Here is a 26,511-nt window from a genome sequence, read left to right on the forward strand (position 1 = left end):
TACATGTTAACCACTCCCTAATCCATGTACATGTATTTCCTTGAATCCCTAATGTGTTCAGTTTGAGAATTAATCTTTTACACAGGACTTTGTCAAAAGATTTCTGGAAATCCAAATACATCATGTCATATGCTTTGCAATTATTCATTGTCAATGCTGCATCCTCAAAAAAATCAAACAGGTTAGTTAGACAAAATTTCCCTTTCCTAAAACCATGCTGACTCTCTCCCAGGATGCTGTTCCCATATAGGTAATTTTCCATTTTGGAACATGTTATAGTTTCCATAAGTTTACATATAATAGAAATCAGGCTTATTGGTCTGTAAATACATGGTTCGGTTTTTTGTTTCCGTTTTGTGGATGTGTATTACGTCTGCAGTTCCAGTCTGTCGGTACAACCCCAGTGTCAAGAGACTGTTGCATGATCTTGGTTAGTGGTTTGTAAATAATTTCTTTCATTTCTTTGAGTACTATTGGGAGGATCTCATCCAGCCCAGGGGATTTGTTTATTTTAAGAGCTCCTAGTCTCTTTAACACTTCTGCCTCTGTTATGCTAAAGTTATTTAAAACGGGATAGGAACTGGAAGACATGTGGGGTATGTTGTCCATATCCTCCTTTGTAAAAACTTGTGAAAAGTAATAATTTAATATATTTGCTATTTTTTTCTCTTTATCTATGATTTTGCCATTTGTATCTCTTACACATTTTACTTCCTCCTTTTATGTTATTTCGCCATTGTAATATTGGAAAAACTTTTTTGGAATTGGTTTTAGCCCCCTTAATAATTCACATTTCTATCTCTCTTGGCCTGTCTAACTTCCATTTTGACTTGTACTCTTTCTGTGTACTTTGTTCTTGGTCCTTTTTAAACACTCTGTAAAGTGCCTATTTTCTCTGAATATATATATATATATATATATATATATATATATATATATATATATATATATATACACACACACACACACACACACACACACACACACACACACACAGTACTGTGCAAAAGTTTTATGCAGGTGTGAAAAAATGCTGTAAAGTAAGAATGCTTTCAAAAATAGACATGTTAATAGTTTATATTTATCAATTAACAAAATGCAAAGTGAGTGAACAGAAGAAAAATCTACATCAAATCCATATTTGGTGTGACCACCCTTTGCCTTCAAAACAGCATCAATTCTTCTAGGTACACTTGCATAAAGTCAGGGATTTTGTAGGCATATAGTCAGGTGTATGATTAAACAATTATACCAAACAGGTGCTAATGATCATCAATTCAATATGTAGGTTGAAACACAATCATTAACTGAAACAGAAACAGCTGTGTAGGAGGAATAAAACTGGGTGAGGAACAGCCAAACCCAGCTAACAAGGTGAGGTTGCTGAAGACAGTTTACTGTCAGAAGTCATACACCATTGCAAGACTGAGCACAGCAACAAGACACAAGGTAGTTATACTGCATCAGCAAGGTCTCTCCCAGGCAAAATTTTCAAGGCAGACAGGGGTTTCCAGATGTGCTGTCCAAGCTCTTTTGAAGAAGCACAAAGAAACAGGCAACGTTGAGGACTGTAGACGCAGTGGTCGGCCAAGGAAACGTACTGCAGCAGATGAAAGAGACATCGTGCTTGCTTCCCTTCACAATCAGAAGATGTCCAGCAATGCCATCAGCTCAGAATTGGCAGAAAACAGTGGCACCCTGGTACACCCATCTACTGTCCGGAGAAGTCTGGTCAGAAGTGGCCTTCATGGAAGACTTGCGGTCAAAAAGCCATACCACCGACGTGGAAACAAGGCCAAGCGACTTAACTATGCACAAAAACACAGGAACTGGGCTGCAGAAAAATGGCAGCAGGTGCTCTGGACTGATGAGTCAAAATTTGAAATATTTGGTTTTAACAGAAGGCAGTTTGTTTGCCGAAGGGCTGGAGAGCAGTACACAAATGAATGTCTGCAGGCAACAGTGAAGCATGGTGGAGGTTCCTTGCAAGTTTGGGGCTGCATTTCTGCAAATGGAGTTGGGGATTTGGTCAGAATTAATGGTCTCCTCAATGCTGAGAAGTACAGGCAGATACTTATCCATCATGCAATACCATCAAGGAGACATCTGATTGGCCCCAAATTTATTCTGCAGCATGACAACAACCACAAACATACAACGAAAGTCATTAAGAACTATCTTCAGCGTAAAGAAGAACAAGGAGTCCTGGAAGTGATGGTATGGCCCCCACAGAGCCCTGATCTCAACATCATCGAGTCTGCCTGGGATTACATGAAGAGAGAGAAGCAACTGAGACTGCCTAAATCCACAGAAGAGCTGTGGTTAGTTCTCTAAGATGTTTTGGCCAACCTACCTGCCGAGTTCCTTCAAAAACTGTGTGCAAGTGTACCTAGAAGAATTGATGCTGTTTTGAAGGCAAAGGGTGGTCACACCAAATATGGATTTGATGTAGATTATCCTTCTGTTCACTCACTTTGCATTTTGTTAATTGATAAATATAAACTATTAACATGTCTGTTTTTGAAAGCATTCTTACTTTATAGCCTTTTTTCACACCTGCCTAAAACTTTTGCACAGTACTATATATATATATATATATATATATATATATATATATATATATATATATATATATATATATATAAATTAAATATTGATCTATTAAACCATTTTGGCCGTTTTGTTTCAGATTTTGATTTGTCTGCTTTTGGGATGTAATTGTTTTGCACCTCAAGTACTACATTTTTTAAAAATAGCCATCCCTTTTCCATGGATATTTTCTCTATTTTACTACAATCTACTTCCCTTAGTCTCTGTTTCATTCCTTCATAGTTTGCCTTTTTAAAATTGTAAACCTTAGTTTTAGTTGTTACTTCAAATGAGGTTCTCTGACCTCTGTTTTTGTTATTCTGCCTTCATTATTTGAAAAGACTAAATCAAGGCATGCCTCCTCTCTAGTCGGTGCATTGACAAATTGCATTAGGAAACAGTCATTTGTCATTTCTACCATTTCAGTGTTGTCTGTCCTGCTCCCCATCGGATTCTCCCATTTTATATGGGGGGGAAGTTGAAATCCCCCAATAGCATGGCTTCAATGTCATTGTATAAGAGATTATTTTGCTCGGTGTCTGAATTTGGTGGTCTACAGTATGCCCCTGTTATAATGCCCTTTGAATTTTTGTCTGTTATTCTGACCCATATTGATTCTGCATTGTTTTTTTTTCATTCAGATTTAACACCTGGGCTTCAAGACTACCCCTCCACCTCTTCTGTCTTTACTATACATTGTATACCCACTAATATTATATCACTCTCTGATAACTAAATTTCTGTAACATCTGTCACATTGTAGTTACTTGTTAGTGCAGTAGTGTCAACTTCTAACATTTTGTTTTTGAGACTTCTAGCGTTTAGATGAATACATTTAACAACTCTTACCTCAGTTGTTGCCAATTTTGTCTCCCCTTTTGATGACTTCTCCATCCTTCCTTTCTAGTTTATATGTCCTGTCTATTCTGGCTTTTCGGCCTCTGGTACCTGCCAAAAACAAATTGGAGACATAAGTGGCATTTCACAAGCCTTTTCAGTGCACTGATGCTAGTGGTTTTGGACTCCATCATTGCCCTTTGTCCTCAGTACATTCAGTTTCCTTGTACTGATGGACAGTAGATTGAAATAAAAATTGATTTTCATTTAATTGCTGGGTTCCCCAATACCGTTGGTGTTATGACCTCATCCAAATAGTAATCAAAGCACCGACATTGAATTAGTTTAATTTCATGAACAGGAGACAGTACCACTCAATTAATGTGCAGGCTATGTGTGACGCCCAACTCTGTCTACTAAATGCTGGGGCTAAATGGCCAGGTGGAACCCACAATTAATTTATTCTTCAAAACAGCAGTGTGGGCATTCGAGGAGAAAACAGAGCTGTGACAGACAGCTACATTTACCATATAAGGCTATACTGGGGCATTAAACTTCCATGTGCAAACAATTTTAGGGACATTGAGATTTACTACCACGTATTACTTAGAAACGTGTGAATGAGTGCCTTATGCAAGATTGATAAATCAGAATTGAATTGTGCGAGTAAACATTCTAAACTCTGTGCACAAGAATAAGTTAAGTAATGTTTTTCTGCACGATTGATAAGTAAAGCCCCTGGAGATGTTCAGGTCTGAGTCACTAAATTTTCCTGTTGGAGCTGGAACAGTCAAATACATTGCTGCAGGTGAGTGGAGTACAGGCCTCAGCTGCTGATCGTTCCTACCTGGGGGCTTCCAATTGTAATTGACCTTGATTGGCTGCTGATGAAAATGAATGAGTCTAATTTCAAATCCCTGTCAAGTCCCTGTCAAGTCCCAGTGGCATATGGAACCTACGAACTCTTCAAAAAACAGGCTGAAATGTTTTTCTTGAAACAGTTTTGTAAATAGGGCCCTGTGGCAAAGTGGTGAGTAGATACAGGTGAGTGCAGGTACAAATCACACAGACAATTAAGAACAGGTGCAAGGGTGTTTATTGTAATGGTTTACAATGTCCAGAGTCTTATGGCGAATACCTGTAAATAATAAATAAGCGATACAGTGGCATGTATCACTTCAGTTTGTATAATCCCACGGGTTTGACCCGCAACCAAAAGTCTAGTTTTATCACCCACACAAAACACAAAGGTACAGACACAGTTCCTACGGTGTGTGAATTAAATGATTGTGGTGAAAAGACCTAGTGAAGTGCAGGTGTCTGGGTTTAACGCTGGCCTGCACCTGCAGCTCCGGATCATGCTAGTAATCTTGAAAACAGATGAAACAAACAAACAACGTTTACAAGACAGACTGGAGTTATTATTCCACTCAGGTTTGTGTCCTGGCTGTGCATTATTGATAATGCAATATGTAATGTTTGCCTGTCAGCCTGGAGAAACCCAATAATGTCTGGCATGCAAAAACCACAGGTCTTAATTAAAGCATAGATATACCTACTGCTGATACAGTAACAACAACCTCTGCCTTAGTCAGGGGAAGCCAGAACAATAAGATGCACCACAAATGTTAAAACAACAAACAGACAAAATAACACTGTGAAGTGTGGCTGGTTTCACTGACCCTGGTACTATACAAAGGTAAGGTGTGACATAGACTTTGGTGCAGTCGTGATCACTTCCAGTTCTCAAGGGCTATTCCAGTCCAGGTCTATATGTATTTACTGTAACTGGCCCTTAGCTGGTTTAATTAAATAATTTAGAACCTCTTTGGAATCTTGAATGTCTAAGGATTGAACCCTGGTCTCCTGGTTTAGAGACTTACACACTGTGTTGTGCTAAAGTAAATTCCCCCGAAAAGAAATTCATGTTAAATCCATTGGTTTGCTGTTTGTAGATATGAAAAAAAAAAAAAAAAAAAAAAAAAAACTCACTCATAGGTCTGTGTCCAAACACCCATTTTATAAGTAACAGGAAAAATAATTGTATAATGCTGCCACACTGCTTGTGTGGTTTGAGAAGGTACTACAAGTTATGTCTTTAAAAAATGTGACAAAGACAGCAAAATACACCTACTGATAAAAAATTTTAAAAAAATCCTCCCTTGCTGTAAGTTATTTCTTTCAAAACCAGCTAACCAATGTAGCTAACAGGATGCTGTTATGCAAGTGGTTTCATACAACAGGGTTACCCTATACTTATTTCAGGCTAGTGTATAAACTCTCAGTGGTGTAATAACTGGCATGGAATTCCTAAATCCCTCTGGTAATACACAATACACATTTATTTTTATGTAGTGTCCTTCATACCAGGGCACCCCAGAGCGTTGTACAAAGTTTAAAAACAAAACAAAAGAGCTCATATGTACAATACACTCCAGCTACAACCAATTATATAAAAGCACATTAAAAAAAAGTATGTTTTCAATTTAGACTTAAAAGAATCCAATGTTTCAATCTGTCTGTCAAGTGGAATAGAGTTGCATAAACAAGGAGCACAAAAGCAGAAGGCTCCAGTTGATTTATAATGATTTTTTGGACAACAAAAATGTTTGCATTTTCTGATCTCAAGCAATGAACCGGAATCAGGGGCAGATTTGTCAATTTTGTGGCCTCAATCAAATCTCAGTTTAGGGGCCCCTCCTCCTCTACCTGTCATGACCATTTTAGCGTTACCACACACACACCAGTGTCTGCCACAATCCTATGTCATTATAACGGTAGGCTACAGTACTGACAGTGCACTTGAACTAAGGTGCTCTCTTGTAAGTTAAAATAGGAGAGTGAAAGACATTTTCTTACCTTCTAGTAGCTCTTGCTGCAATCAGAATCTAACCATCCTAGCTTTCACTTGAGCAAAAGCTTTGATTATGTCCTCCATATTCAAGGATCTCCAGACTCTCTGCTCAATAGAGGTCATTGCTAAACCATTCAGTCTTTCCTGGGACAAGGTTGACCACAAGTATGTTTTAATCAGCTTCAAGGAGGAGAAACTCCTCTCACCTGAGGCGACAGTGATGGGCAAAGTCAAGAGTAAACGCAGGGCAATACTCAAATTGCCATACAGCTCCAACGAATTCTCCTTGTAGATGTAATCCAGCATTTCTGCTGGAGAAGAAATGTGACCTGGAAAAACAATGACAACTGCCCTTACTTCAAGGACCAAGTCCTGGCTGTCAATGTCCCCTAGTGTCTACTCCAGGTTCCTGCATGACTCCTCCAGTGTGTCTTCCTGAACGGCTTTCTTCATCTGGTTATCTGCTGAATATAAAAATCCAAACAAAGAAAAAAACTGGTCCACCTGTGTGAACCTCTCACTGACACACTTCAGTGCTATATCAACCAGGGGAAGGAAAAAATCTTGCTTAAAGCGCTGTTCTGGTGTTTCCTCTGTGCCCTCATAGAGGAACTGGCGAGTTGTTCTTCACTGTCTCTCCACTGGGAATGTCATGTCTATCTGCATTTTCTCAGCTATTTCTCTTGTATCTATCTGGGCTGAGGCAAGTCCACCATCCCAGTATTTCTGGTTGAACTGTTTAGCACTATCAGTCTCCCTCTTCACTGTCTAAATCGACACACTGGGGCTTTGCAGGAGTTTGCTGATGTGGTTTACCTGATTCAACACACTGTACCAGATCACAACACAGAGAATGAACCACCATGTTGTCAGCTCTTTACACAGACTCTGTGATAAAGACAATATCTCCCCATCCTTCTTCTCTGTTGCGTGTTCACTGAGTGCAGTTAAAGCCTCCACCACTTCAGGTATTTGGTAACAAAGTGCTTTCACATTGTCAATGCGGCACTTCCATTTTGTTGTTGACAGACTTTTCACTGTGAGCTTCACATGATTTTGTAGTACTGACCAGCACTGTACTGTGGAGCTGAAGAGGTTGTAAAGAGTACAAATGACTTGGCTGCATCAGCCACAACAAGGTTTAGTGTGTGACTGCTGCAGGGAACACACATTGCCTTATTGTTCAGTTCTGCTTGTGACCCATCATATTACTTCCATTATCATAGGATTGCCCACGACAGTCTGCAATGTTCAATTTCAAGTGGTTCAGCTGCTCAAGGAGGGTATTGCACAAGTCTTTTCCTGTGGTGTCATCAACACTGATAAACCCAACAAAGTGCTCTGAGATGGAGGCCCCCACAGATGACTCACAGTTCACAATACATAGCACCAGGGACAACTGTTCTGTGTGGCTGATGTCTGGGGTGCAGTCCATTATGACTGAAAAGTATTTGGCCTCTTTCACTTTCTGAACAATTGCATCACGTGTTTTCTGTCCAACTAATGCAATTAGCTAATTTTGGATGGTGTTACTCAAGTAATGATCCTTGATTTCCTTTTTGTCATTCCTTCTAAGATGTTCGCTCATTATGGGATCAAACTGTGCCATCAGCTCTATCTGTCCAAGAAAGTTGCCATTATGAGGCTCAACAAGTTTCTCTGAGTGTCCTCTTAACGCCTGGTTGCGTTCTGCTAAATGGCAAACAATGACAATTACTCCAGTGCTGTACTTCCAGAACCTGTAATTCCTGACTGGCGCTACCAATGGTTTTACCAGATTTCAGCCTTTCATTTAATTCATGCCAGCTCTGCATATTGGCACGGTGTGGTTTGTCATTTTCATGCTCTTTCAAGTGGCTATGAAGATTTATCCATGAACGAAATCCATTGCTGCTAAGACCATAGCTGGTCCCTCTTTCAAACAGCATGCAGCAGAAACGAAATACAGAATCACTGCTCACTGAGTAAACTAACCACTTACGATGTATTTTCTCATTGGATGATTCCTTTGCAGTGTTACTCTTAAAGAAACTAGTGTGCTTCTGCAAACTTTCCTGTTGAGTTTCCGATTTTTTTATCTTTTGTTTTTAAGCTCCGCAAGGACACATGCGCTTCATTTTGCTAGCTTTCACTGACTGAAGCTGGCCTAGTTACAGTAGCTGAATGAAATGGCCTTTTGTAAATAGATAGACATGCAGACAGGGTTTGTGTGGTCTATGAAATCAAATGTGTATATTTTTTTTACTTTATCTGAGAAAATAAGGATTTTGTTACAATTCAGGCTGTAATGTAAAACTGCTACTAGGCAGCAGGGGGCCCCCTAGCCCCGTGGGGCCCCACGCAATTGTGTGGTTTGCGTGTTGGGAAACCACACCCCTGACCCTAATATACAGAGTTAGTAGTTCAGACATCGCAGCAGAAGTAAATAATATTTCGTAGACTCATTAGAAGACCTGTTGACCTTCTGTTTGACTAGCCTACTGCACTTATGTTTTCCTGGAAAGCCTTGCACCGAAGTGTAAAATTATCTAAAAATAATAACCTGCTGTGTACCTGGGTCTCTCTATTTCTTTTGGTTCATAGACTGACAATTCTACAAAGAAAATATAAATAAATAAAAAAATCACCCACCCCAACTACAGTTCCCATGCTTATACTTATGTCTTAGTTAAAACTGAATCCTTCCTGGGCTATTAAGCATGTTGAGAGTTCTAGAACACATTTTTTTACAAACCAGGTGTGCCAGAACAAGAAGTGCCTAAGGCTGTGAGGTGGTTCAACTCAGTTCATGAAACATTATATGGCGTTCTTTGAATAACGTGCAAGTTGGTTGGTATCCAGTGGAAGATTATATAATCCTTTTATCTGTTTACATACAAGTAAATTGCGGTGCCAGGGAGGTGAAAAAAAAGAATAAGAAAAAAAAAAACTCTGGTATTGTAAACATATTCCACTATCCAAAATAAAGCACATTTGAACGGTTGCAGACAAAGGCTGTATAAATATAAAACCCCACTTTTTTAATTGACAGAGGTTTTGGTGGCACGGAATATAAATGCATTGAACATAATTGTTATCTTTCCACTGTGTGTCAGCCTGCAAATTGGCTGTTTATTTGGTGATTACTATGAACTGGCCCCTTGACCTAGTACCAGGGGACAATTTGCTCATTAAAATGTTTCAATAACCGTTCGCATGTTCATTAGCTCCATTCATGTCCCTATTTATCGTAAAGTATAACTATCTTGTTTTTCATCACTGCAACTACTCCTCCAAAACAGAAGGACATTTCGTTTATTGTCCACACTGCACTGATAAGGAGTATAGTATTATAAAGCAGACTGTGATGACGAGCTTATCACGCATAGTCCCAAATGAAAACCTCCACAAGACTTTATAAAGACTGCTTTTTTTTAAAAGAAAACTAAACTCTGGAATATTGCTTTAAAGAGATGTGTACATGTTTGTCTAAATGTAAAACTACTACTTGCTGTGAAAGAAAATATGTTTAATCTAACAAAAAACATACAAAATAAACCCAAAGTAGGCCTTACTTACCTATTTGTGGAACCGTAACTGTAGGAGACAGGATAAATTCTTGTAGTTTATTATTAAGTTGTGTAATAAACTCTGAATTTTGTAAAAGAGAAGTATTAAAACTACATCTCTTTGCACGTGGAAGGCGTATTGTAGGTAATATATTACCCAGTACAGGGGAATGATCCGAAATTAATATTGTCAGTATGTCAATTTTTGTCACATATTCAATAAGTGTAGATGAGGTAAGAATACAGTCAATCCGAGAATGGGTTTTGTGTCGAGCAGAAAAGAAGGTGTAGTCCCTTACATTATCATTCTTCAAACACCAAATATCCCGCAAATTAGTATCTCTAATAAAATTATTAAAAACCATGATGAATTCAAACAATTATCAGCTGAATTGGGATCAGATCAATCTAAAACCGAATTACTTATTGTATTATATCAGCCATCATGGTGGATCAACAAACGAAAACCTCTCTCTCAGGAAAACAAACAAAATTAAGACAGACATAGGGTGTATTCTACTAGTTGCAGAAAAGAGCACATTGTGTGAAAAGATAATATACCAGTTAAAATAGATATCGGACAGATATGGTATGCAAAAAAGTACAATATAATTGTAGGCAAGCAAGCGTTGGAGGAGTTTTATAGGGTCATCCTTCTCTTCACCCTTGTCCAGCCCAACAAGCCTTAGATTATTTTGACGCTGTTTGTCCTCATACTGGACCAGTTTCTCCTGCAATTTATCAACAGTGAGTCTGGTTTCAGCTGACTCCTGTTTGACCACCCGAACAGTTACTTGCATATTGTCAATCTTTAGAAGTACATGTTTTCAAATCCTTTTCCAAGGATCTGAGCCTCTCTGTTAAACCGTGAAGTTCTTCCCGAATCATTTGTCTCATTAGGGGCTGCAAATCCCCGAGCTCTTGTTTCAGCAAATCCACAACGGTAGCACGCAGCTGTGACTCGGGGAGGTCGGTACTCATATCCTTTCAATTTTTCTTTAATGGTGAGGAACTCATATCTTTATCACATTTCATTAACAGCTCCGATATTTTATAATAACTTTTATCAAATTAAGTGGCTGAAAAATGCCTGGATAAAGTTTAAAGGAAAAAAAAAACTGTCAGGTGGAAGGGAACAGCAGACTCAGGCGTCCATTCCTGTCTGCAGGTCACGTGATCTTAACATTCTGGCTTTATAATAAATTTTAAAAAAATCATTCTGATATTAGCTTCATCCAATTAATTAATTGATGGATTAAAAAATGAGTTTTCATCCGGTCACACCCAAATTCCTTCTTCCTCATTTCAAAGTAAAAATATTCATTCTCTAATCAAGATCCAGAGTCAGTTCAATTTCTCATTGAAAATTACTGTCTGCCTTTTTTTTAGCTCCTCCTTTTCGAGTCTATAGAATTAACCCTATTGGCATAGCAATTCGGAAAATGTTGGGGGAAAAAAAATAAAATAGAAAACGTGCTCTGCTTTCATTGCAAGTCACTTCAACTTTGCAATTCGCATTATTCCCTAAGGAAGGACATTTATATCTCATCTCAACAGCAAAAAACTCTTTCATTAATATTTCATCAGAACCTAGGAGAGATATATAAAATGTGGTTTGCTCTTATTCAGCACTGGAATGCTTATCCATGTTTTATGGTGATTTCATCTCATCTCTGCATGACATGGCTTTGTTTACAGACACATCATCTCTTGGATTTGGAGGTCTTTTAAAGAATGAATGGTTTTCCAGTATATGGCCCATGGAAATTGAAAATCTATCTCCACAACTACAATCCACAGCTTCTTGATATTTACCCAATAGTTGCAGCAGCCCAGCTATGGGGTCATCCCTGGTCCAAGAAATCAATCTTATTTTATTGCGATCTTATCATGCAATTACTGTATCGGCTAGTATAGATTTCAGTATCCAACAATTTTCTAATACAAGCGCGCCATCTGCCCGGCATAATGCAGTAATGCAATGTTTACAGATATTCAAATTTCACAGACTGATTCCTACAGCTCTGCCATCCCCAGCAGCAACTCATCAGTTCAATCAGCTCATTTTCAACTGAATCCAACCATCAATAAACTACTTAATCCAGCTCAAGATTACATGGCTTCAGCACTTGCCCCTTCTACCAGCTCCTCGTACTCTAAAGGTTGGGCTTGTTATGTAACCTTCTGCTGTCAAAATAGGATCAATCCTACTTTCAACCAGAATAGGATCATGGCTTTTATAGTTCATGCAAAGAATTCTCTGCACCTGGCACCAGTTACAATTAAAACCTATTTATCAGGAATTCAGCACTAGTTTCTCTTGATGTCTATTTCGTCTCCAGCCTTACTACCAATCCCAGCCATTCGTCTCCTTCTGTGAGGAATTTCCAAGAGCTCGCTGGCTGCTTCTACCACTTGCTTGCCTATCTCTGTTGACATTCTTGGCAGCATGATTTCAACTCTCCGACATGGCTGTTTTTCTCCAGTTGATGACTTAACAATGGAAGAATTATATACTTTGGTTTCCAGAGCAGGGCTTCCCCCGCATTTCTACACCCAGCATTCATTCAAGATCGGGGCAGCCACTTCAGCAGCAGGACAAAGATTAACCAGCACCTAATCAAAAATATGGGACACTGGACCTCATCAGCAGTCCAAGCTTACATTCGTTCTTCACCAGCCGAAAAAGAACCTGCCCATCAGTCCACTGCTAGTATGTCCGGAGTGAGGACAACCTTTCTGCCTGGGCCACCATAGGTTTCCTCCTTTAAAATAAAATTAAATTAAATAAAATTAAATAAAGGTTTATTTTTTTTTATTTACTGTGCAGTGGGTCTTCATGTAGTCAGTAGGGTACAGTTACTAATCCCTGTGTCACGTTAAGCGTTTCTTTCTTGTTAAATGTTTTCTCTAATTATTTTCTATATGCATTGGCAGTTCTCTTTTTCTTCTTATAAACGTGTTCAGCGGGGAGCCAGGGGTTCATCATTTGGAAGGTTAGTGATTCCATTTTCTCCAACCTTTTAAGCGTCGCTTCATATACCTCCATGAGTCAGAGGGGACCCCTGGCCAAACCCCTCCTTTAGCATGCATGATTCTTTGTCTTCTTCTCTTTCAGGCTCTGATGCCTCTATTCAGCCCCAAGCGTTGGAACCCCTCCTGTTTGTCGGGTCTCCTCAGCAACGAACCCCCCCCCCCCCTCCTTTGATTATGTTGGGCTTTTGAAGAGGCAGAACACCCCGCTCTGTGTGTTCTAACATCTTCTAAACTTTGTTTTCTTTCCGGTTCGCGAGCCTCTTCGTATGTCGGGTCACCTCAAAGACGGTGGCCCCCCTCCTGTATGTTGGGTATCCTCAGCGACACAACTCCCCTACTGCATATGTTGGGCCAGTGAAGAGTTGGAACCTATTTATGTGTTAATATTACTAACCAATGTTTTTCTTTCTAGTTCGCAAGCCTCTTCTTTTGTCAGGTCATCTCAGAGACAGTGACCCCTCTTTGTTTGTCGGGTCATCTCAGAGACAGTGACCCCCCTCCTGTTTGTCGGGTTTCCTCAATGACGGATCCCTTTTTATATGCGCAGGGCCTTTGAAGGACGGAGCCTCTCTTTATATGTTATACATTACTAACTTTATGTCCTAAAACATCACAGCAGGTGGCCTTGTTCCGCCCCATGAATTGCAGAGTACCTGATGCACTCACTACCACTAGTGTATCAAAAGGCATCTTTTTAATAGTATACAAACATGACTTAGATTTTAACAACAAGATTGTAACTACCCCTTTTGGTTTTTCAGGTCATTGTCTTGTTTATATATGTTTTAAAATAAATGAATACAATTATCAGTGGGTTTTGCTCTACTAAATAAATACAGATTGTATTAAACTTGTATTACGAGTTTTCTCAGGATTGGTGCCAACAGAACATAGTGAAGGGTTGTGTATGAATAAATTGTGAACATGTTTTAGGGACATCATAAATTTACCAGTGTCAACTTGCATAATTCTTTGCCTGAAGTCTTACCTCCAGATTCTAAACAATTGTTACCTGTCAGATTTAAAATAATTGTTACAGGTGTGGTCTCCCTTACAATGTCCTTTTAGAATCCTATAGTAGTACTATAGGACTCTGTATAGGGCCGAAAGAGTTTTAAAGGAATCCTATAGTCAACATCTTCTTTACTCCCTCTGTCTCTCCCTTCTTAGCTACATAATCCCTGAGTCAATCACACACACTGACACAGGTATGGCAAGTCAAACATCACTGAACATTCCACCAAACATTTCTTACAAATTACAACATGTGCAAGAGAGAATTATTTTCACTTTAAAAAAAAAAAATTAAATGAAAAACAATGAAATCACATCACACTATGAACACATGTTAAATGCATCATTTAAAATATGCCAGTTTTACTTGTATTCCTAAACAAAATGAATCACTGTTTTTATTTCTAAATTAAATGAAATAAAAAATAATGAAATTACATCTTATCTCAAGGTGAGTCACCTGTGATGTTTTAATGCTAATATACCAAAATATGTATGCCCTTTTTAAATACAATGTACTCATATTAACAATACAATTATTCTTTTAGTACTCCTGAAATAACAATTAAAAGGAAAGAGATGGAAAAGCACAATAGTACATCAGTGGCAGTGAAACTGAAAACCATGACTGAAGATCATTATCAGAGGGTTAGTAAAACATTTTCAATTTTATTCAAGCCACAATTTATCATTATTTTACACTTCATCCAGATTAAAAGACAAACACAGACACAGACGTTTGGAATACACTAGTACAAATTAAGTGTACATTTTGGTTGCTGCTGCAGTTGTGGGTAGTTTTGCTTATAGAAATATTTACCTATTTTGGAAGCATGCCACAATATTTAACAAGCAGTGTTGGGGAAGCTAAAGCTACAAGCTACTCCCAAAAATATAGCTAGCTACACTTATATTTTGAAAATAAGTAGCTAGCTACACTTAAAGCTACTTGTAAAAAGGGGTAGCACTATACATCAAAAATAATCTTGAAGTCCAGGTGTTAAATCTGTAAGAAAAAAACAGTGCAGAATCAATATCGGTCTGACACATCCCTTTTGTGCTATAAGTCATTAGATCCTTTTGCATAGATGGCCTCGGTTGCAAGGGTGTGTGGTTCTTTGATGCACCCAGATTCAGTTAAAATGTGTTTGCCCACTGACGATGGGAATGAGAATGTAGAGATGGGAGCCCAGCTAACAAGATTTATGTTTTTTAAGGTATCAAGTAAAGACCCTGGTCGCCCACACCTCTGATGTAAAACGTTGGATGCACAGGCCTGTTGTGGTGTTCACAGAGCCACTTCGAGCTGAGCCAGGAGGAGAATTTGAATCTTGCTGGAAACAAACTGACTTATTAGATATGGACTGGATGATATAGAATGAAATACATTGCAAATAGTAATGTTGTAGGATCCTGTATTTTGTATTCTTTTGAACAAGTCTGTGTATAGTCTGAAAAAGAGAGCTCCTGGTATCAAAAGGTCAGGCCGACCTGCGGAAAGTTCCAAACCTCCCTTATCAGGGAAAAGCATCTTTTTTAATTAGACTCAGAACCTCAAAACATTCTGATCTAGCGAGAGCAGAATGACAAACTCTATGGAACAGAGTTAATATGCCAGAAGCAATGTCATTAATATTAATGAACAAAATACCTTACGGATAATAGAAGGTAGGAGTTTATATTTAAAAATAAACATTTTCTATATATCACAGAAATTAATTAGAACCTGGCAAAAAGAAATGAGAACAAAAAGCGTAGGACAGTTTACTATGTTAAGCTACAATTTGGTCTAAAATAATGAGTATTAGAAAATGCTTACGGTAGTGTCTCATATTAATCAACACTAAATTGACAAAAGGAAAGGTTGTCTTAAAACCTGCTTCAACTGGATTTTGTATGAACAGAGAAAAAGGTCAGACTTCAGTCACTATAAAACTATAACATTCTAATATGTTAACAGTGGCTTGAATTTAGATGAAAATAACTGGAACATCCATTGAAAGCTTAAATGATTTTATAACAGATCAACAGAGTAAAATAAAATTATTGAAGTATCTGAATCTGAAATATGTTATAGCGTCATTTAACCCCTTGCAGTCCATTTATTACTGCTCTTCCTAGTCTACATTAATGACTTATATTCTGGTATAGTAAGCAAACTTGTTAAATTTGCAGACAACAGAAAAACAGGAGGAGAGACAAATGATCAAAACAGCATTCAGAACTGGGCAGACACATGGCAAATAACATTTAATACAGAAAAGTGTAAGGTACTGTAGGCAGGCAATAAAAATGTGCATTATAAATACCTAGGGGTCTTCTTAAATCGCGGTAAATTTGCGGATATTTCGCAGAACTGTTTAAACATTAAATAAACCTAATAAGACAGTATTTCAGAACACTATAAAGCCTAAAAATACTTGCTTACATCGTACTTGCTTCTTTTCTAAAATAGAGTGCTGTCATTTATTAAAGGCAAGCATGCAGCATCCCCCTGCAGTTGACTTGCCCATACATGAGACTGCACGTTCCGCATCCACTGAATTGGTTGGAAGTTAACGCAAAGCTTTGCCAAGTTATACAGATGTGGAAATCGATTCGAAACAACACCAAAACTCATTTACCCAAGGGCATCTGGCATGCTTTAATAAAGGCAATGTATGCAGCATGTTCGTTGTCATGTTATTTGTCCCATCCAATAATTGATTTTATTAGTACCGAGTGAAAACAAAGAAAACGTGGCCATTCGGGTCTAAAATTCCAACCTCGAAAAAGTAAGCAGCAGGTTGAAACAAGGTGGCTGTGCTGGATTGCTGTAGTACTGATTTAACTTGCAGACAGGAATAATTTTTGTTTGGGCTGGTTCGTAGTGGGAAGAAATTAAACACCGGAGACAGCGTGCGGTGAAAAGCAGTTATAACTTCTATTTTTATTTATGAACCTTAATGCTCTTTCAGCGTTCCCTCTTACTCTTTTAATTAATGCCTTTAGTTCTCCTTCTGACTACTCACAGGTTGGGAGGGAGATTGTTGACTAGGATTAATTCGCTCTCTGTCACAATGCCTTTAGAATCTTTGTAACTGCATCACATCAAGAGGTAAACTTAATTCATGAAATGTAACAGTGCTTGTGTTCCTTTGTGTCATGCTTATTTAACAAAACCAAACGCCAAAACAGTAACAAAATAAACATGGCACGAGGGTCAAAATAAAAGGTTTAAACAAAAGAATAACTACGTGTAGGCTGGTCATTAGCCTTCACTACCACATTGCACCCCAGTACAGAAATCTCAGCACAAACTCCTCCAACAAACAAACTATTTCTGCCTCCTTTTATAGATGTGGCCACTCCCCAGTTACCTAATTGGGGAATGGTCACACCTGTGATTGCTGGCAGGGACACATTTAACCCCATCCCTGCCAACCTTACATTCCCACAAACTATTTACAGTAGCAGAGCTTCTGACCTGCACATGAACCATTACACTAAACACAGAGTCATAAGATACTCCATTTAGAAGTACTAAAAGAAAGTTAGATTCATGCGGAAAGGAAGAACAGAATTGTATAAAGATGAGGTTACACATTGAATTAAACTTTTTTTTTTTTTTTTTTTTTTAAATGATGCTGTGCCGCAAAGCTGCTTCTCTGGTATTTTATAACCCAATCTATTGCCAAGTCCTCTTCTTTGGAGACACATACCATTTTTTATACTGGAAGTCCAAACCAATTTCTTACTCCAGAATGTTATCTCGTCTTGGTAGAATAGTGTAAATAAATAAGAGTTTTTTTAAATTTTAGAGCCATTTTTTGAGTGAATTGTAGGAGTGGGATTACAGCTCAATAAAAGGCACAGTTTTGTTGCTATTGATCTTTTCCACGTACTCTGTTGTTATCTTGATCTGGGTTGTGTAACACTGCTATGGGTGTGACCTGGTGCACTCCAGTTGACTGGAGTCTGTGACAGCCTTACTGAAGGCTTGGCAGATATATGAAAAGAAGGCTCCGTTAGCGAAGCTATTGTTTCCTTCACTTTCACTGCTGGCGATTCAATCTGAGATGCTAAGGTACTCAACATGTACGTGACATATAGCATTCGCCTCACATATATTTTTCCAGATAAACATCAGCAACATAATACCCAATGCAGTCTTTCTGGATTCTATCAGAACTTATGACTGATCTCAAAGTAATTCACTTCAAATCAATCAAAATGTATCACAATCGGAGCAAAAGAGTGCTTTCAAGGACAGAGGGATCTGAACATGAAAAGGTCTGGCTGGATTAAGGGTGAGACAAACTGAACAGCACACAGAGATAGAATCGCAACACTCGTGAGAAGTCACAACACTGCCCATATAGTATGTGTACAATATTATGAAGCCATGTATTAAATTGTGTGGCTCATTAAAACATATTTTATTTTTACATTTTCGTTTCGATGACCATTTCTAGTTAGAATGAAGTTGTACGGTTTTACAGGAAACCCCTGTATTAGGTTTGTAATTTTTTAAAACATGATTATGGTTTGTATAGCACTATAAAACAAAGAAATTACGTGGGTCATAAACTGCCACTGCATTTTTCTTATTGAATCTGGGTAAGTGTCTGTGCTGTATTTTCTATTCACGATCATATATAATGAATCAAATAAGTCAAATCAAAGCCATTACTGCCCAGCCATATTGGTTTACCTACAATAGTATTAAGCAATTTTGGTCTGTCTGAATTTATCCTCTATTTTAGTCCATACAGATAAACACACATGTATACAAAGTATGTTACGAGCCTGGTATCCAATCCAGATATCAACTACTTATTGCCACTGACCCAAATAACTGCACCTTAATTCCAGTACCGCCATCTTTATAGTATTTTAAAAACCAACAAATAAAAAATAAAACTGATCAGCAAATAATTGCGTAGATAATGATTCTGTCATACGTGTACATTATCGTAGTTTTTTGTCATATGGTACTTTTTAAAAAGCATAGCAGCTCGATAATTCAAATGCAGTCCCAGAGTCCTGGTTTATCCTCTCTGTTCTCCCTTGTGAAAAGCGGATGCAAATCCACACTATTTCCTTCCTTTAAAAACTAAAGCAGCAAATAATGGTTCCTGATGAGAAAGGAAAGCTGTTTTGTGCCTTACCAATGAGCACTTTTAGTAATTTATCTCACTAACTTGGTTTACAAGCAGCGTTGACGTAGAATTTAAAATAAATAAATAAATAAATAAATAAATAAATATAATAAATCGTGCTGTACTGCTTTTTACCAGCAGGTGGCAGTCAAGGTAATATTACTATACATTAATCTGCCATCTCCACCCTGCAGTTTTCAATCGGGGGACATTCCAGAGAAAGCATGAAAGGCATGTTTAAAAAAAAAAAAAAAACTGACCAATGGAAAGGAATTTTAAGACATAGTTATCAATTCAAATATTTTTTTTTTATTATTGTGGAAAATAAAACTATTATTACTAAACTATTCATGTGTCTTCAGTTTACAGGAGTTCAAGCTCTCTGTATTTCCTGTAACAGCCTACATACAAAATATAATCAAAACCCACACGTTACATTGGATAAGTTACAGCAGTCTGGAACATTTCCAGAGTCTTGATATAAAACATTTCAGGCCTTTAAGAAAGAATGAAGTACTGATGGAATTACCTGTCTATTATTTGAACAACTAAATAATAATAATAATAATAATAATAATAATAATAATAATAATAATAATAATAATATAATAATAATAATAATAATAATAATAGAGATACATTAATAGAAAGATCAAATAAAAAGGTGGCCTATACATAAAGTGTAATACATCTATAAGTGCAGAGGTAAAGTTTATATCGCAGACAAACAATGGCTAACCCTAATGAAGTTTTAAAAACATTTGCTCTACAATTGCATAAATAGTTCTGCCATAAGTTTTACCTCACTATATGAAGTGTAGCCTATTTTAAGCATACAGCACTGCATATTTTGATTGCATTCTTTTTTTATAGCAACTTTTTATGTACTGTACTGCATCCAACTGGGGATGTATAATACAATATCTATCAATCAATCAATATTTTATATAGCACCTTTCATAGTGGAACAGCATCACAAAAACATAGACAATACAACCTAAATAACCCTACAAACATGCATCCTAAATCTCACAGTGACAAAGCAGAATATATACAAGTGTTTGACTCCTAACTTAAACAAGTAGGGAGTCCTGTACATACATACTGTACATTTATTTCTTGACAGTAAACAACAAGCTTGTGATTATTTCATAGGTTGATTACAAGCTTGACAGATTTTAGTGTTTGTTTTTTTAATCTCCCTAACAATTTTCTACAATATCTATATTTTACCATCCTTTCATTTTTATTTATAGTAACTGTATGACTGGGCCACAAACTGACACGCTACTGCTAGCCCTAAAGACTACATACTGTTGTGCTCGTGTTTATTGTATCTGCCACTAGAGGGGGCTCTTTTGGGTTCATGTATGGAGGAACTGACAACACAAATGAAATATCCATGCATTATTATTAGTTTGTACATTGAGGTAGGTTTCTGGAGTCTGAATGATGAACTAGCTTGTGTTACTTTTATTTTTTAATCAGATGTATAGCACAGGTACAATATATGTATTCAGTAATTCAAAGAATCAGTATTTAGTACCAAACATTTCAAATGATTAAACATAGTGGCACTCATTTAGTTGTATTTAATATTCACTATAGACCAGTGGATCTTGGTTTTATTATTAAATGTACACATTTTTTTGTTGTTTTTGTTTTTAACAATAAAAAGATAACCACAAGCGACACAACATATTTACCTAAGATATAATAAAACGGTGGAAATAAACAAATCCATCAAAGTAAAGCTAGCCACAATAGAAATGATATACTCCATATCAGTTTGCCCACTGCAGCTGCAGCAGATGTCCAGTGTACCTGTTTTATAATACCTCTCTTTTTATACAGCAACCATGGCACCTGTAATACTGATAATGTAGAACTGCCTGAAGTTTTTACAGCTGATTGTTTTCAACATTAAACACAGAGATAGCTAGGCAAAGTGGAGAAACTGAATAAAGGCTAACAGTGGAAGTCTACACAGCATATTGAACTCTGAGGGCCTCAATGTTTATGGGCACAGCTCCCTAAAATGTTACTACGTTACAGGACAGTGAAATTGATTTGGTATTGGGTACAACAGCAACATAAAGCATAAAGTCACAAAAATATTTAAAAAATGATATATATGATTAACTGAGGTGATTCCAATTTGGAAATTAGCATGGCCAAAATAGAGATAGACTGGGTTAATTGGAAGTGGTCACATTAAAAGTGGCTGGGACCCAAAAATTGAATCATACACTATTGGTCAGAAAGCGTTATTACACAACGTCTGTGACCATGTCCACTTCTGATTGGCCCCGCGTGCTTGTGGTTTGGCCCTGCCCATTTCCTAATCGGAGTCCTGCACACTCCTTATGATTAAGAAGGAAAGAGAATGTTGAATGGTGTTTCATCACTCTTTATGTAAACAACTGATAGAATGTGCCTGCTGTCTGCAAGATGCATGATTCCTTTAAGGGAATTGGAGTATTAGATTAGCAAGATATTGTTTAGTTCATGTGAGTCATGTCAAGTGCCGTGAAATGTTAGTCACATCCCCTGAACTCCAAATTTAGGAATGTTTCAGAGTTTAGACTTTGGCATTGGTTTGCACCCAAATAATAAAAATAATAAAAATGAGCTTAAACAATGGCTTTCACAGATGCACAGTATCATATACAATGTTAATATATATATATATATATATATATATATATATATATATATATATATATATATATATATATATACACATACACATACAGTGACTTGCAAAAGTATTCAGACCCCTGACCAATTCTCTCATATTACTGAATTACAAATGGTACATTGAAATTTCGTTCTGTTTGATATTTTATTTTTAAACACTGAAACTCAGAATCAATTATTGTAAGGTGACATTGGTTTTATGTTGGGAAATATTTTTAAGAAAAATAAAAAACTGAAATATCTTGCTTGCATAAGTATTCAACCCCTGTGCTGTGGAAGCTCCCAGTTTGCACCGATGAAAGAAATTGCCCTAACGAGGACACAATTACCTTAATTGGCCTCCACCTGTGAACCATTAAAGTTGCTGTCACATTTTCTGGATAAAAACCCCACTGTTGAAGGATCATTGATAAGGCTGTGAATCTGAAGGAAAATGAAGACCAAAGAGCATTCTACAGAAGTTAGAGATAAAGTAATACAAATGCATAGATTAGGGAAAGGGTACAAAATAATATCCAAGTGTTTGGATATCCCAGTGAGCACAGTTGGATCAATAATCAGGAAGTGGAAGCTGCATCACCCCACCCAGGCACTGCCAACAAGAAGGAGACTTGTGAGAAGCCACAGAGAGGCCAACAATCACTTTGAAGGAGCTACAGAGTTCAATGGTTGGGAGTGGAGTAATGGTGCACCAGTCAACCATATCAAGAGCTCTGCATAACACTGGCCTGTATGGGAGGGTGGCAAGGAAGAAGCTGTTACTCAAAAAGTACCATCTGAAAGCACGTCTGGAGTTTGCCAGAAAGCATGAGAGTGACCCAGCTGCGATGTGGGAAAAGGTTTTGTGGTCAGATGAGACCAAGATAGAGCTTTTTGGCCAAAACTCAAAGCGCTATGTGTGGCGCAAACCTAACACTGCCCATGCCTCAAGACACACCATCCCTACAGTGAAGTATGGTGGTGGCAGCATCATGCTGTGGGGATGCTTCGCATCAACAGGGACTGGGCATCTTGTTACAATTGAAGGAAGAATGGATGGAGCAAAATACAGGAAAATACTGCAAGAGAATTTGCTTCATTACCATTTGTAATTCAATAATATGAGAGAATTGGTCAGGGGTCTGAATACTTTTGCAAGCCACTGTGTGTGTGTGTATATATATACACACTCAATATATATATAAAACAAAATTTCAATTTACCATGTTTATTTGCAAAGTTAACTGCCCATCTTTTGAAACAGTCAATGAGGAGTCTTCTACAAACACAAGCTATAATTCAGATCAAGGTTTTGTTCCAGTTTAACATGATACTGAGGAACTTCTTTGTGGGACCCACTGCATGTGTGTTTCTAACTTGCATTGCTTTCCAGTGACCATAAAAGGCATTGCCGACAGGATCTGTGACTTTAGATGTAATGATTCTGAACTGGTTTTCAGCACATGACCATTTATAAGCATGCCTTTGTAGTTAAGAAAGAAGGCAGATCCACAACAAAAAATAAAAAGATTAATTGCATGGCTTGTGAAAAGACAATGAACCACATTAGAGTTCCATTTATCAAATTACCAGTCTGTTCTATATGGATGAAACAAGATGGCATTATATAAGCTTTAAAGATGAAAGATTACTTTGAATCTGTAGCTGTTTGTTTTTCAATTTTTGTAATAACATGGGATTTTTGTAGTTAATAATTAAGAGTATAGAAAATTGACCGACAAAACATTATATGTTGTGGAATAGGGTTTCAAAGTTGGCTTAACCTCCTCAGTTCATCAGCATTTTACTGTATATTGTCCTGCAGCAATGACGTGAGGTCTTGACATAAATATATTACTGCTAAACATAAAGGTTGTAACAGTGTGCAACTTAAACATAGTAAGTGTGGTCTCTTTAAAAACATTTTAATGATCTGAAGAGAGAGACGATTTTTTAGCTGACCTCATTTTACTGATTAGTATCGTATGCATTGGTCTAGAAATCAATGGTGGTGTTAAGATCTGTCATGTGGAAGCGACAGAGAGTGGGAGAAGTACAGCGTGGAAAAGTACAGAGCAGTTTCGAAGCAGAAAGGAAAAATTGCATCTTGAATTGCTTTAATCAGAAAACAGAGGACACTGGGGAAACACAGCAGCAGCTCAAAGTCAAACAGCCACGTGTGTTTTACTGATAACAAACAAGCTGAAACTAGGAGCAGCTGATTCAAATTCAGCGCCGTTCTGAGACACGGGCGAGGGGAGGAGCCAACAGCACAGCAGAACAACGCAGTTAAACGAGGCAGTCTTCCCAGCGACAGCGAGTGGGAGAAGTACAGGCGTGGAAAAGTACAGAGCAGTTTAGAAACCGTTTGAAAGCAGGTTGACGGCTGCAGAAGAAACTAAACCTCAAAAAAAAAAAAAAAAAACCTCAACATGGTCTTCAAGCCAGTAATCTGTGACACCTGCTTGATGTGGGAAATCCGAGAAAACCCAGTGGAGCTAAACCAAGTGTGCGTAAAGTGCCGAGCGATCCAGGATTTGCATAAACTAGTAAGTATGCTAGAAATGGAGCTGGAAGAAGTGAGACAGCAACAGGATCTTGAGGAACTGGTACACCCACAATTCATGGGAGTCTGCATCACCCCTAACAGACTGAAAGCCACCAGGGAGATAGAAGGTCAGAACAGCTGGGTTCAGGTAGGCAGAAGCAGGGAAAAAAAGAAACTTCGTCAAACACAACCACCAGAAATCAAAACAACCAACAGATTTGAGTCACTTCAGAATTTTGATGAGCAGAACCAACAACAAGAGAATGAAAGGAACAACATCCAGGACCCTATTGACAGTGGTGACCAGACAGCAAAAAGAAGGGAGGTCATGATTGTTGGGGACTCCATATTGAGAAACACAGCAAGTTCAATTCGCAGTTTGGCCCCCCTTACTACAACAGTGTGCTGCCTTCCGGGAGCCTCGGTCAAGCACATCACTGAGAACGTGGACAGGCTCCTAGAACGAACAGGAGACAACCCGGTAGTAGTCGTCCACATCGGTACAAACAACATTGGAAGAGACAGACCAAAACAAATTCAGAGAGCTAGGAAGGAAATTAAAAGAGAAAACCAAAACTGTGGTATTTTCTGGTATACTACCGGCACCTTGCAAAGGACCATATGGACAGCTGGAAATAATTAATCAAAACGCATGGCTGAAGACGTGGTGCACACGGGAAGGCTTCACCTATCTTGATCATTGGACCACATTCTACAACGAGGGCTATCTATATAGACGGGGTGGACTGCATTTAAATAACAAGGGAACCAGTCTACTCGGAGAAAAGATCCTCGAGCAGGTTCAGAAGCATTTAAACTAGAAAGGAAGGGGGGAGAAATCAACAAAAAAACAGAAGGGAGACCGCATCAAAACAAGAACAACAACTCAGGTAAGACAACCATTAAATGTATTTATCTAAATGCTAGAAGTATCAGAAACAAAATTCTAGAACTTGAAGCTACTGCACTAACAGGTAACTATGATGTGATAGGTGTTACAGAAACTTGGTTGTCTGAGAGTGATGGGGATGAATATAATATTTGTGGGTATACACTGTATAGGAAAGACAGGCAGGACAGAAGAGGAGGAGGGGTAGCGCTATACATAAGAAACAGTCTTGAAGCCCAGGTGTTAAACCTGGACAAAGAAAATGAAACCGAATCAATATGGGTCAGAATAACAGACAAAAATTCAAAAGGCATAATAATAGGAGCATGCTATAGACCGCCAGATTCAGACGGTGAGCACAATAATCTGTTATACAATGATATTAGAAATGCGTGTAGTAAAGGAGAAGCCATACTAATGGGGGATTTCAACTTCCCCCAACATAAAATGGTGGAAATGACAAATGACTGCTTCCTAAAACAATTTGTCAAGGCACCGACTAGAGGGGAGGCATGCCTTGATTTAGTCTTTTCAAATAACGAAGATAGAATAACTAAAACAGAGGTCAGAGAACCACTGGCAAAGTCAGACCACAACATGGTCTCATTTGAAGTGTTTTTTAAATCCCCAAAAGTAATGACTAAAGCTAAGGTTTACAATTTTAGAAAAGCAAACTATGAAGGTATGAAACAGAGACTAACAGAAGTAGATTGGAGTAAAATAGAGAAAACACCCACAGAAGAAGGATGGTTGTTCTTCAAAAATGTAGTACTAGAGGCGCAAAACAATTATATCCCTAAAGTAGACAAATCTAAATGTAAAACTAAATTGTCAAAATGGTTTAATAGATCAATTTAAAAAAATATTCAGCGAAAAAAGGCACTTTACAGAGCATTAAAAAAGGATCAAAAAGAAAGTACGCAGAAAGAGTACATGGAACTGCAAATGCAAGTCAAAAAGGAAGTTAGAAAGGCCAAGAGAGAAATAGAAATGAACATTGCTAAGGGAGCTAAAACCAATTCCAAAATGTTTTTCCAATATTACAACAGCAAGCGAACATTCTAAGAGGAGATTAAATGTTTAAGAGATACAAATGGCAAAATCGTAGATGAAGAAAAAAAAATAGCAAATATATTAAATGATTACTTTTCACAAGTTTTTACAAAGGAAGATACTGACAACATGCCCCACATGTCATCCAGTTCCTATCCAGTTTTAAATAACTTTAGCATAACTGAGGCAGAAGTGTTGAAGGGACTAGGAGCTCTTAAAATAAACAAATCCCCTGGGCCGGATGAGATATTGCTGCTCTAGAAAGAGTGCAAAGAAGAGCGACCAGAATTATTCCGGGCTTAAAAGGCATGTCATATGCAGAC

The 26,511-nt window shown here is 37.8% G+C and overlaps 1 long non-coding RNA gene across 1 annotated transcript in view; it reads right to left on the bottom strand.

Annotated features, from left to right (window-relative positions):
• Window positions 1-26,511, bottom strand: part of LOC121315659 — a 66,704-nt gene that overhangs the window by 6,688 nt on the left and 33,505 nt on the right. Inside the window, exon 2 of the long non-coding RNA XR_005950299.1 lies at window positions 3,439-3,537. This is a non-coding gene — a long non-coding RNA (uncharacterized LOC121315659). The remainder of the gene's footprint in view (window positions 1-3,438; window positions 3,538-26,511) is intronic.

Source organism: Polyodon spathula, chromosome 5 (assembly GCF_017654505.1).
Source record: "Polyodon spathula isolate WHYD16114869_AA chromosome 5, ASM1765450v1, whole genome shotgun sequence".
Lineage (NCBI taxonomy): Eukaryota > Metazoa > Chordata > Actinopteri > Acipenseriformes > Polyodontidae > Polyodon > Polyodon spathula.